This window comes from Nicotiana tabacum, chromosome 4, assembly GCF_000715075.1.
Source record: "Nicotiana tabacum cultivar K326 chromosome 4, ASM71507v2, whole genome shotgun sequence".
NCBI lineage: Eukaryota > Viridiplantae > Streptophyta > Magnoliopsida > Solanales > Solanaceae > Nicotiana > Nicotiana tabacum.
Window position 1 is genome coordinate 52,851,762 of NC_134083.1, and position 12,367 is coordinate 52,864,128.

The 12,367-nt window shown below is 37.1% G+C and overlaps 1 non-coding gene across 1 annotated transcript; it reads right to left on the reverse strand.

Annotated features, from left to right (window-relative positions):
- Nucleotides 1–11,513: 11,513 nt before the first annotated feature.
- Nucleotides 11,514–11,585, reverse strand: TRNAQ-UUG (transfer RNA glutamine (anticodon UUG)). Its single transcript has one exon. It is a non-coding gene; the product is annotated as a tRNA-Gln (tRNA).
- Nucleotides 11,586–12,367: the final 782 nt, after the last annotated feature.

The following is a 12,367-nucleotide window of genomic DNA, read 5'->3' on the forward strand; positions in this document are numbered from 1 at the left end:
CTAAACTCATTCTCCCTTTCAGGAGGAAGGCCTGGGAGTTCATCTGGGAAAACATCTGTAAATTCATTGACCACGGGGATTAATTGTAGAGTAGGCGGCTTCGTCTCCGCATCCCTAACGCGAACAAGATGATAAATGTAACCTTTTGAGATCATCTTCCTTGCCTTAAGATAGGAAATAAACCTACCTTTCGGCGTAGCAATGAAATAAACCTACCTTTCGGCGTAGCAATGTTCCCCTTCCATTCAATGGCGGGTTCACAAGGAAACTGAAACCTAACCATCTTCGTACGACAGTCAACATTTGCATAGCATGAGGCCAAACAGTCCATTCCCATTATCACATCGAAATCAACCATTTCTAACTCAAATAAATTTGCCGAGGTTTGACGACTACAAATCATCACAGTGCAACCTTTATATACCCTTCTAGCAATCACAGAATCTCCTATTGGAGTGGATACCGCAAGTGGTTTACTTATCAATTCAGGTTCAATGCCAAACTTATTAGCCACAAAGGGTGTAACATATGATAAGGTAGATCCTGGATCAATTAGCGCATATACATCATAAGAAAACACAGACAATATACCTGTAACAACATCCGGAGATGACTCGAGATCTTGTCGACCTATTAGAGCATAGGTTCGATTTTGAGCACCACTCGAACTCCGCACTGAACCTCTACCTCTACCACGAACTGTCGACTGTTGAAAACCTTGTGCTGGAGGTCGAACTGATGAGGAAGAACCAGACACAGATCCAGTCGGTTAAGCCATACCACCACCTCCTCTATTAGGACAATCCCGCATCATATGGCCACGCTGTCCGCAAGAATAGCACGCATCAGAACCTCGACGGCACAGTCCAAAGTGGGCCTTGCCGCACTGATCACAATGAGGTGTTGGGGGTCTCGTCTGACTAGTATCTCTATGAAATTGTGAGCTTGATGCCCTCAAACTCTGACCTGAACCAGAATAGGTAAATCGATCATACCGAGGCCTCTGAAACTTTGGAGGAGCACTAGGTACAGGTGGCGCCGAACTCCTCGAAGATTGGGGCCTGATACTGCCTCTGAACTCATCAGAATACCCTGCAAATCTCGCCCTCTTATGCTGGCCCCTATCCTGCTCCCTATCTGCCCTTTGCTGGTGCTTACGATCCTCTAGGGTCTAGGCATAAGCCTGAATACGGGAAATATCCATGCCCTCTACCAAGGAGGCTGTTGTGCACTCATTTATCAGATGTGGTCCCAACCCGTTCACGAACAGATGCACCCTATCACTCATCTCGGCCACCATATGGGGAGCATACCTTGCTAAAGAATCAAACTGTATACTATACTCTCGTACACTCATATTACCATGTCGAAGGTTCAAGAACTTATCAGCTCTAGCTCGTCGTATCTCAACTGGCAAGTAGTGACGAAGAAAGGCCTCAGAAAATTCCTTCCACACGGCTGGAGGAGCGTTCGGACCCCTAGATCTCTCCCAACTATCATACCAGAAAATCGCTAAATCCCGTAACCGATAAGAAGCCAACTCTACTGCCTCCGTATCACTAGCATGCATAACCCGCAATGTACGATGAACCTGATCAATAAATGTTTGTGGGTCCTCCTTGGGGTCTGATCCGGTAAACACTGGAGGGTCTAGATTAATAAAATCACGAACTCTCGCACTAATCGGTTTATCAGCAGCACCGGTATTCTGCCTCTGAGCCTGAGCAGCTACCAAGCTAGTCAACAATTGCACCGCACTGTGCATATCATGGTCTGTAGTGCTAGACGGAGGAACTGGATGTACTGGGTGCCTCCTAATATCCTCTGGAGGAGACGGAGAGGTATGAGACGGCATCTCACTCTGAGCCTCACTTTGGCCTGCTCTGGCTGGAGGCACCTGAATGTTACCCTCTCCCACAGCTGTATCAAGCCGTTTACTAATTGCTTGCTTCCTAGTCGAAGGCATCGCTGAAAGAAAACAAGGTGAATATTAGATATGAACACTTACTACTCAACTCTACGCACGATCTAAATTCAGGAAGAAGCTAACAACCCTAGATGTCACGTAGCCTCCTGATTATAAATGTGGCGCGCTACACATCCATAATCAAAACTCTACTAGACACGGCTCATAGACATCCCCTAGGACAGACTTGCTCTGATACCAAGTTTGTCACGACCCAACTGGAGGGTCATGACTAGCACCCGGGCCATACTTGCCGAGCACCAACGTACATTTTATCTAACCTTCCTTATTATCTTTAAGGGCCGACAAGATCAATATAAATAGTAGACATGGATCATGAACATCCAACAATGAAAGATAATGTCATGAACATACATAACATGGGACGACAAGACTGTCAAGAAACTATATATAAGGTACGAGCTATCATGATGCCATGAAAGACTATACAACAAAAATCAGCCGAAAAGGCATTCTAAACCATACATAAGTCGACACCTATCTATGAGCCTCTAAAGGAACATAAGTGCTACAACATTGCCGGAACAGGGCCCCGACATACCCATAATGTCTATAACAAAAATGTATACCAAGACCATGGCAAGTCCGGAAAAGGGATCTCGCCAATAACCGCTGAACTGGACAGCCTACTGTGGTGGGGGAGCTACGTCTACCTGTCTATCAGGACCTGCAGCACGACATGCAACGTCCACAAATAAAAAGGACGTCAGTACGAATAAAGTACTGAGTATGTGAGGCAAGAAAGCATAAGTAAGAACAGTAATGTAAACAGGGATAGAGAATATACAACCTGTGACATCTGGGTACCTCTGAGGGCTACTGACATGAAATACATGATACATACATATATATACATAAACTTTTAAAACATACGCCTTTGTGGGCATCACCATCATCATATCGTACCCGGCCATAATAGGCTCGGTAAAACGTACCCGGCCATCATAGGGCTCGGTAGAATCGTACCCGGCCACGTGGAGCTCGGTAAAACCCAACTGATCAGTGGTTGCACAATAGGTGCCGTACCCGGCCGACTATAGCACGGCTCGGTAGAGTAAAATAGATACATATAAATGATGCATGCTGGACTCATTGGAATCACATTTTGAACCTTTCGGAGTGACATAAGGTTGGTATCCTTCGTACATGTTATTAGGATTAACTCTTCATCAAGAATCTTATAAGAATCAGGAACTACCAACAACATCGATAATATAAGAATAAGAGAAGTAACATCAATATCAATCGTTTCATAAGAAGGGCAGCAATGTAAGTACTGCTAGCTTCTAAGAGTAGAGTATCTTTGGGAGCTCGTCATTACATTATGTACAATCGGAGTCGTGCAAAAGAATGAAGGGGATAGCCTCACATACCTTGTATATACTGCCCAACCTCAAGCTATGCAAATGTCACGACTCCTTAGTCTACAATAAGACAAATGACACTATCATTATCGTTTAAGCATCGTAACTATTATGTATCGACCACAACCTATTTTACGATGAAACGGACAGCACCTCCCCTATTTATATGACTTCCCACAAGTCAATACAATCACCAAACATCCCAAACAACATCATTAATAATCATATTGAGCCTCCAAAACAGTCCACCAACCAACAACATTACTACCAAGCCTTTCGATATATATTTCACAAGTTCTAGCTTCAACGACTTAGCTGCAACTTGGATAATCTTAAATATATATAGAGTAAGAGGTTCCTTACCTTTAAACAGAAAGAACAACTCCAATTTGACCTTAATTTTCCACGAAATATCCCTTCAATTCTGCCACAAGAACAAGGAAGCGAAACTAGCAATTAATTCGGGTTTTTCGGCACTAGAATTACTTTAGAAGACTTGAAATCACCTAGGGTTGATATTAAAAACTTGAAGGTGTATTTACAGGACATAAAACACTTAAAACAACCTCCCACATGAGCTGGAACAACACAAAAATCAGTAACAACAAGAAGAACAAGAAACTTACTAGCGCCACGGGATTCCCGACATTTGATTTGTGTTGTTTGCCCTTTGTTTGGGTCTTGGATCATGAGAGAACCTTGAGAGACTGTTTTTAGGGTTATAAGGTCTGAATATACTGAAAAATAATAACTTAAAACGGGGTTGAGGTATCTTATATATGTCCATATGTCTTAAACCGCCTTTGTGGGCCCCATAGAGAGCAGCTTGGCGCACTCTCGCGAAAACGCGAATATCTCTCTATTCCGAGATCGTATCGATGAACGGTTTAATGCGTTGGAAACTAGACTCATAGATCTTCAATTTGATAGGCAGATCACCCCATAATTCCAAGCACATTGGGAGAAAAATGCAGTAACATTTGACCTAAAGTTTAAGTAAAATTATAAACCTAAGTTGCGACAACTTTTATCGACTTTTGTTTCATAACTCGCTTGACTTCAAGACTTATGATGCGGATATTATATAATTCAAATATATTAAAACAAGACCTCTTTGGATAATTAATCACCTCTAGTGTTACCCGAAAATACGGGTTACAACATCCTTGATTTGTTTAACTTCAAATACTTGTTAACTTCTCTTATACACCCTTATATTGTTTAAGATCAATAGGATTAACTTCTTATCATCTCAAAGATAATCCCTTTTTGGATTTACGTCGACTAACTTACGGCATGATCTATGGTATGCGAATTTGGGTTGTAACAGTTTGACAGGTAGGACTCGGGTACTCGTCATGGCCCATCGGTTTGGGTCGTGACAACTTTTGGCAGGGCTTCACACTTGGTCGTTTTGCATATTCTCTGAAGTTTTTGAATTCTTGTCAGTGCGATCATGTTTTGCGGCCGCACATTTAGTATGCGGACCCTACTTCTCTAAAAATTCTCTGAGCTTCACCGCACTTTGGCTTGCTGCATTCCTTCTTGCCTTTTTGAGCTGGAACACTCCTTTTGAGTTAGAATTCTTCGTTAATGTCCAATTCTCCAACATGTCTGTAATTTACACAATTTTATTAGTTTTGGGAACATGAATCAACACTTTTGGGCTAAAACTAAAGGAAGAAAGTACTAAAAAGTGTTAAAATTCACACTTATCAGTGACGTCCTCGGCGCCTTACTTGCAAGATAATCATCGATTAGGCTCTTGTAGGCTTTGATGTTTGTTCCACTCTCCCAAGTATTCTCCTCTGATACCAACTGTTACGCGGTGTCTTTCTGAGATTTCTTGAAAAGGTGACGTAAGACTAAGCAACTGATGTCCGTGCAGTAGAAAAAAACCAATGTCAATATCAATTGAGAGAACAGAAAAGAGTATGAGAATGAAAGAAAGCTTGATTGCATTAATGAAAGCTATTAGAGAAAGCAACACAGTGTCGAGGGGGATAGACACCAGTATAGAGTATTATTTGCTTGCTGAAAGTTTGATTACTTGATCCCCCTAATAATGCTTCAAAAAAAAAAAAATCAAAGTTACAAGACTTGACATATCCAAGCTAGAGAGACAAAATGGAAATGCAGGAATTAAAACTACTCTATATTTACAACAAAAAAGGACTTAGATTTATACAAGGTTGAAGCATGTCCGTTGGCGGCAACCTTGTCTTTAGCATCGGTGTCTGTGCGCGCGTCGCTGTTGGCATCTGTCTGCGGCTGGACGCTGGCGAGGGCTATCAGTGGGGCGACATAGGCACAGACGCACTTGTCACTTGGCGCAGCCAAGACCCCGTGGTCGTCCATGGCACTAGGCATTGGGAGGCTTGCCAGGACACCATGGGGCACATCCAAGGGGTCATGGGGCATGACTGGAAAGCCGCCCATGACATATTTGACCATTTATTATAAACTAATTTTTATCCCATACAATTTCTATGACGGGAAAGAAGATAGATAAAGGTGAGAAGGAAGTTTTGTAAAGAATAAAAAGGAAAAGAGAAAGACAATAAATTGTATTTCAGTTTCTTATGCGTTCCATTACAAGTGAAAAACTACTTTTTGTGCCACGTATGCATGAAGTGTTCAATTGACACATGATGGATATACTTTAAGAGTTTAATTGGAACCACTTTTTGTTGGAGTGTTGAAATGAAAAATTATACAATTTTAAGGGGCTATTTATGTATTTGCCTAAAATTAATGAATTTTCAAATATAAAAAAGTTGCCGGTCTTCTACAAAGTTTGTTGAGCAGCAAAGTTATTAGTACTCCTTATAACATAGGGGAGAGAATTAAGAAGATTTTGGCCAAAAAATAGATTCACTTCAGCTTAACCTATTCTTTATTTATAATTTTAGCTCTGGTGTACTAATACTGGTTTAATATTTGTTTCGATCGAATTATTAATAATTGGCTGCCCGGTCTATATTATTGTAGTGACATCTATCGGCAGCCGTGCAGTTGATACTCATCATCATTTATATAAAAACTAAAAGTTAATTAATCTTTTATATTTTTAAGTTCTGAAAGTTGTGATAATGTTGCTCATTTTTCTTTAGGTACATTGTTATTGTAATGTTTTATCACAGAGTGGGTAACGATTGACTTGGGTTCGGAAGACATTATAACAATCTTAGACTATAATAATTAATTTATTCTTAAGGTGATCATTATTATTGTTCTCTCCTTTGGGTAGTTGGCTAATGTGAAGTTCGACAGTGTAACTATTTATATATATTTGAGTAAGGTAAGTCCTTTAGCCTAGCTTGCCACAGGCTTATTATAGAAAACCACATATGGCAATTATATTAGACACTACAGTTTGATACAGTAGTGTAATCTGTATATAAGACTAACATTGTACCGAAAACAAATGAAAAGATAAATAAAGAAATGGCGAAAAATCTTTCTATTGTAAATTAGGATTTTCGGAAAATTAAAATTATACTCCCTTCGTTTCAATTTACGTAAACATATTTGATTGTGCACGAAACTTAAGAAAAAGTAAAATATTTTTGAATTTGTAGTGTAAAATGAGGTACATATATTTTGTGTGCTTATAAATTATTGTATAAAGTTAAATTATTTTTAAATATGAAAAACGATCAACACCGACTAACAACGAAATATGTTTACATATATTAAAACGAAGCGAGTATTATCTTTTTAGCTCTCACTTTTTAGATAGAGTCAAAAGAGAGAACCTGAACGTGTTGGCTCTAAGTGTAACAGAAACTAAATCAAGTCCCACGCCATGTTATTCATATAGTACCATTGTACCAAGGTAGAGAAACATAATCTTTTGCCAGTTAAATAAAAGAAAATATCCTACAAAGATCGCTTGTTTTATTTTCAATTGTCTTAAAGATCTCTTGAAAATTTGATACGTAAAATTAAAAACAAGATATAACGTATTGGATAGTTGACCAACTTTCTAAAGTGTACAAAGACAGCTTATTCACCATATGAGTTGGTGCAAAAGGCAAAGGTGTCCCAGAAAAACTGTATACTATTCAAGAATATAATTGCAACGTTGCATTAATTAATTGGAATTATTGACACAGAGATTAATATCATCCCAAACGCCAACAGCCAACGAAACAAGCAGCTTCGTCGCGTCAAGTCAAGCCCAATGATAAAAATTGTGGGTTTTAAGCCGTTAATTTACTTGTTTTTTCCCCCTACTTTCTTGTCCTTTCAAATAAGCAATCTTCAATCACCACATGACAAAAAATGAGAGAATGAAATAACAGCTTAGAAACGAGATAAGCTTGTTCCTTTCCTTTTTATGCGAAGACAGGCGCTACAGACCGCAATAATTTTTTTTACACCTTACTGATAATTATATCGTTAGTTCTTAAGTCTCTTATTAATTATTCTAGCGTTTCAATCACTTTCTTTTACAGATATTTGTTGTAACATTCAATTTCGTAACTTCTAGTGATTATGACTCTACTAGCGTCAAATACTTTTAGTCCTATCAAATGTTCTATATTATTTTTAGTAAAATTTCAGAAACCACTATTGTTTAGTGGTTATTAACTTTCTATAACTATCATATATATAATTACTTTATATAACTAATATTTAGTTGTTACACGACTGTCTGTATTCACATTACTGTATTCATGAATATAGTAGTGGAATTCGCCTAAAATATAGGGGTGTCCAGTTGAGCGACTGTAGTCGCTATATTTGCGCTACTGTATTCAGAAATACAGTAGCTGAATTCACCTAAAAAAAATAGGGGAGTCCGGCTGCTTAATAACGGAAAAAGGATCAATTAGCATGTATCACTCCTAATTTAACTCAACAAAGTCAATTCTACATAAATTTCGCTGCTATTGTGTTGTATTTCATGTATTCGCGCTACTGCATTTATAAATACAGTGAGATAAAAAACAAGGATTACATATGTTTAATTATGTATTCCATGTATTCGCGCGAATGTATTTATAAATACAGTGAGGTAATTCGCTTAAAACAAATAGTGATTACTCGTGTTTAATAACGTAAATCGCAATATTGAATTGTATTCAATTTCACTATATTGAATTCAGTTGTATTCAAAGTTCAAACAACAAAAAATTAAGAAAATAGGGTGTATACCATTCTATTCAATTCGACTGTATGCATTGTATAATATTATATATTGTATTCAATTCACCGTATTCAAACAACAAAAAATCTTAAAACGCAGTAATATTCGGGTGTATTCAATAAATACAGACCTTCGGAATAAATAAATAAATAAATGCATGCGAAAAATAATGTATTTATATAAAAATACAATGTATTTGAGTGAATTTGTACATAATATAATACATTTGTATAATTATATGTGACTAAAATAGCAAAGAAGAGAAGAAAGTTCACCGAAGATGGCGTTTTACGGCCAAGCAAAATATTGTATACATTGTATTAAAACTAAAAAAGGAGATGAATAAAAATCCGGCCCTCAAATCTTCCCCGACGTCGCCATGGCCAAATCTGTTCCCCTAAGAGGATGAGCCAATAGTGGATGATGACGCCGACGATTCTGACTCATAGCTATATAGAAATTGACGATTCATCGTTTTAAGAACTTCTGCCCTATTATTCATCCAACGTTCATGTTGGCATACACACTGTAAATTGGCTGAAGTTGTAAAGGTATTTTCAATTGCAGTAACCCTAAAGGATTCGACTAGAGAAATCACGATTAGAAGAAGGTATTTTGCTCGAAGATAGAGAGAAAGAAGAAAATTTTTGCTGAGATTTTGAGAGAGAATCGTGTGTTAACTGAAAGAAAGACAGAGAAAATATAAATAACGTATTTCATGACTCAATAATAGTGTATACCATAAATACCTATTTTGCTATTAAATATAAAATGTAGCTATAGAAAATAATATTTTAAAATAATTTTGATTTATAATAAATATGCAAAATACATAAGTTAACATCTGAACTATGGACCAAATCCCTGTTATACACCTTTTATGGACATAAATTATCTTACTCACTCGACCTTTTCAAAGTTTACAAGACACACTATTTTTTTGTTGACCACTTTTTAAAAATATATGTGATATCACACACCAATAAGATCGTGACACGTGTCATAACTCCAGAAAATAATTAATTTACACCCTACTTAATTAATTCTTTCATAAAAAACCAAACAAATAAAAGTAACCCCGTCCCCAACCCATCTTTAGTTCAGCGGGTGGAAAAGACGTACAAGAAGAAGTAGAAGCTAAAATTGGGGAAGAATTCGAGATGGGTTTTCTCCGAATAGAAGGAGTGATTTGTTTCCTCCTGATTTGTAATTGCAATTGAGGATATGCAAGACAATTAGGCAGCAGATGAAATAGACAAGTATTCATGTTTTAATTTCTTCTCCAAATTAAAAAGACATTCCGGCAAATCACCATGGTTCAGTCATCTGGTGTTCCGGTAATTGACGGATTTCAGTGTTGTGTCCCAACCTCCACGATCTCCACCAGCACCGGAATTCTACCTTCCTCCACCAGCGCCGCCCTTGCCTCTGTCACTGATATCAATTCGCTCACTATGAACGTCGATTTATTGAACTAAAATCCGCATTAGTTCCACCAAGGCTTCATCAAGCGAGCTTGTACTGCTCTCACTTTGTTCTCCTTCACAGAACACAGAGAGTACAGAGCCGTCGATGTGTCTCTTTTACTGCGAAATTGTTTCAATTTCTTGAAGGTTCACTAGCTAAGGTATTGCACCTGATCTTCCGATTCTGATTGGAATTATTTGTAGATATAATAATTAGAAATAAAAATAAAAAGAAATGACTTTAATAAATTTAAAAAATAAAAAGGGTGGGCATGTGACGGTCCAGACCTAAAAAATTTACACGCACTCGCCATTTTTTAGGTGTAAAACACACGCACGCCAGCTATAAAAAATAGTGTTTCTAGGCACACTATAAATGTTGAGTGTGTAAATTAATTTTCCTCCTAAAAAAGTGTAACATGAATTTCGTCCATAGTGTATAAGGTAACTTATGTATTTTGCCTAATAAATAGGATGTATACCTTTGGTATATGAGTTCACTAATTATTCACACACTCACCCCCAAACCCTTTTTTCCTTTTTTTTTTTAAATAAGGATAAAGTGAAAAAAAACAACAACAAAATAAATGAAAAATAATAATCATAGAGTTGTTTATCTAAACCCTAAAGGTTTGCCATGTGCTTACTCTTCCATGTAGAAGAAACAAGTATTATGGGTACTCGATCGGATGTGCAATCTTCTGTCTCCCTAAGATTATTTGAATTTGTCTGCCGAAGCTTATATTTAGATTTCTTCATATTGGAGTACATTATGTTTGTAACAAGTTTTTTTAATTACATTCACATAAATACAAAATTCCTATTGATTGATCTAAGTATATTTATATTTCCTTAAACCCCCTTCCAGGGGAGAAAAATGAGAAGTTGTTATACATACTCCATAATTGATTAGATGAGAATTGGGAATTGGAAAATTTTCTCATGTTTACTTCCCAAATGGCTTTAAAACGAACAAGGAAGGTTGCTTTCTTTCTGGCCCAAAATGTTATTGAACCTTTTTCGTTCTTAAGCATCTTATTGGGCTTGTAATTTTGCAAAATGGGCTTTGGACTGTAGAAGATCTGGCCTTCGTGTATAACATTGGTATAACAAACAAAGTTTTCTAGCAGGGAAATTTTAGGAAGAATCCCATCGTAGAAATGACCTTAGGTAGCCACTTTTAGCACCGCTATTATAACATATTCAGTTTTTAAAAATTTCTCAAAGTTTAGCATGTTTCGAAGGTTTGAATTTGACATGCATTTAACCAGACCCGCGATTAAAACTTCAGATGATTTTGAGGCGCTTAAACTTTAGAAAATTTTATAAATTCCCACTATTATTTAAATAGGGATCCTAAAAACCTATTCATGCACTCCACCAGGTCCTTCTTTGTGGCCCAAAACTTTATGGGACCTTTTTTGTTGAAGAATTAATCTTATTGGGCTTATAGTTTTGCAAAATGGGCTTACACTGTAGAATGATATGGCCCATTGGCGTAACAACTAGAATTTGCTTAGCAACAAAAAAGATTATCCATAAGGTCCTACCGGGAGTCGAACCCAGGTCGCTGGATTCAAAGTCCAGAGTGCTAACCACTACACCATAGAACCGCAGATGTTAGCCATCTTACAATTTTTTGTACTAATTATTGACTAAATCTGCATATTGAAACAGTGATATCAAAGTGAAGTCAGGATTTACTTGGAATTAAACGTTAGTTTGACAGAAACAACAAATGAGGAAGTTTGGGTTCTATTGTGCAATCAATCAATAAAATAATAATATCTTGTAATATTATCAGATTATATGATTGGCCTGTAAAGGAGCAACTCCTAATCCTAACAAGTAACTAACACTCACCATATCTTGCTTCGGAGTTCTCTCTCTTTTATCAAAGCGTAACATAATTTTGACCAGTCGTTACCATTAGCAATTAATGCATGATTCCTATATTACTAATGCGCTTCACTTTTCTATCTCTCATAAGTTCTCAGTTATTCATCAATTAGCACTCAATAGTGTTTGGTATTTGTCTTGATTTTTTTATCATATTTTTCTATCTCTTGAAGAAAAGAATAACATATTTATCATAATTAAATTTTACTTTTCTTAGAAGAAAATTATAAATCTTCCATATTTGGCTAGTCATTTTTCTTGAAGGAAAATATTTTAGAAGGATCCTTACTTCTCATTCAGTAACATCTACAATGTAACCATATGGGGTTTAAGAGTTTTGTTTAGGGGGAGAATTTCGGGGCAAATGTTAGCCTACCACTTGTATTTGCCTCTTTGTGAGGTTATTCTCTCGGTATTTTATATTTTCTACCAAACCACGTTAAATATTTGTGTCTGTTTTGATAGATTTCTGTTTTGTTATCGGATTTATTGCCGT